This window comes from Lissotriton helveticus, chromosome 6 (assembly GCF_964261635.1).
Source record: "Lissotriton helveticus chromosome 6, aLisHel1.1, whole genome shotgun sequence".
NCBI classification, from domain to species: domain Eukaryota; kingdom Metazoa; phylum Chordata; class Amphibia; order Caudata; family Salamandridae; genus Lissotriton; species Lissotriton helveticus.
The window spans coordinates 1,428,221,252-1,428,223,407 of record NC_136067.1 but is presented as its reverse complement, the minus strand read 5'-3'; positions in this window follow the sequence as shown (position 1 = coordinate 1,428,223,407).

Sequence of the window (2,156 nt, the reverse complement as noted above, 5' to 3'; positions counted from 1 at the left end):
CTGTAGAGCTGCAGATGAATAGGCAATAGATTATTTTCCATGTCTGCATTCTGTCTTATTTGTGAGCAGTGACATTATTTTTGGTCTATCAACTGGAGGCACTGCTGAGATAAATGGAATCAGTTCAGACAGATTCTCTACGTCACTGTCCAGGGGGGCGATTTTGTTTCTCTAAGGCCACCTGGACAGCTCCAGAGGAGATTGCGTTTCCTGGAGTCAGCACCAAACCCTGAGACATGAGACTGAGTTCTTGCTCTAGCCATCTAACTATTGTGAATGCAGCCTTCAAGATCGGATAAGATTGAAATATCAGAGGTCTCTCCTTTGCTTTGTTATGATATATTAATCAATCAGCAATCTGTATAGCAAACATGGATTAAAGACAATGGGTAACCTATTTAACATACATACCCAGGTGCAGCCAAAAGATTTGCCTGCTTTTGAAATAATGATGAAAAAGGGACTTCAGTCTGGATCTTTTCTGAAACAGTGGAATTACTACACTAGGAAAAATTCAAAATTACGATTCTCAACTATGGGCTTGTTTGCCTTTCATAAATTAGATTACCATTGTGAAACATTGTATTCACTAGATAAGAAAAAGAAACTATTAACACACTTAAAAATACTAAATATATGGGAGGACTATGCCAGGGAGTGATTAGTAAAAAGAGATTAGAAAAAAAACTACAGTAGAATGGCCAGGGAAATAAGGGAACAAAGAGAGGAACTAGGTAGGCAGGATGAATTAACAGAAGAGAAATGCCACCCAACCAGTCATTCGGCACCATCGGAGCCAAAGCCAGGCGAGGGAGACCTCATTATAGAAGGGTTACTCAATGGAACAATACGTCCCCTCCTTATAAACAGCCTAAAATAGAAAAAAGACAGAAAAAAATTATGGAAGTGAATCACCAGTACAGTCTAACACGTCAACATTACTTATACTACAGACAATGTAATATGCAATGGCATTGATCATTTTTGGGGTGATGTTGAAAAAGTCGAGTTTCCTGGAGAGTTTACCCTTATCATGAAAAATCATGTTTTAGAACAAGTGTGCAAACATATATTTCAAGATTTGAATGATCATGGTCCAGAGCACATGACAAGCTGCAGGATATTGAATCTGGGCTGACAGCCTTCAAGTTAGGGAAGAAGAGGCACCATGTCTATTGATGCATTTAGTATCCACAATTTAGAAGATAAAACAATTATGCATTGATTGCTAGTTTCAAATGCCAGAAGTTCCTGGGTTTAACGCTACACAGCCTGTGTTTCATATACACACACCTTGGACTAAGGAAGAGCTGTTAGCTTTCACTGAAGACTATCCCAACATTAGAGACAATACAGATGAATGGTATACCTACACATAAAGGATACTAAAGAAAGGATAGTTGACAATAAGCAACTTAGATCAGATGTGTTCCATCATCTTGCCAGCAGAAATACAGAAAAAGTGAGAGAGGACCAATAGGTAGTGACGTGGCATAACGTAACATTAAAAAAAGGAGAGAAAGGTTTGTGGGACCATACATGATGAAATACAAGAAATGTCAACATTAATTTTAACATTTTACAAATGATTGTGCCAAGAAAGAAAGTAGATTGGAATACAATACCACATGTCAAGTAGACTAGGGCTGAAACAATCCATGCCTATTATGTCTGAGTACATAAATTGTTTTGGCACATAGTGACATGGATCTCGGGGGAAGGAGTGGCAAGTGCATTACTTAGCTTTTTGTTCAAGGATTACAAGATTGTTTAAGGAAATATATTAATGATTCAATACCTAGTTGAACAGCAAAACCATTGACAGAATTTCTGGCCACAGCACAGTTTTATTCTGACAAGCATGATAGTGATGAAATTCAAAAGGATAAGTACTCACTGTTTTAATACAATACATTAATGATTTGTAACTTTGTTGCAACACTGAAAATTATTGTATTGACGGCACTATTAGATTAATGAAGTTCTTAGATACCAATGGACATAATTTACAATTTGCTTAAAAAGAGGTTTCCCATTTGAGTCACCTCCTGTCAAGGGTGGTGAGGAAGACAGCATAAGATAGCATTCAGATTACATTAAAACACCCAAATTCCCAACCCACAACAACAGGTCAGATCCTTCTCGGGCATGGCTGG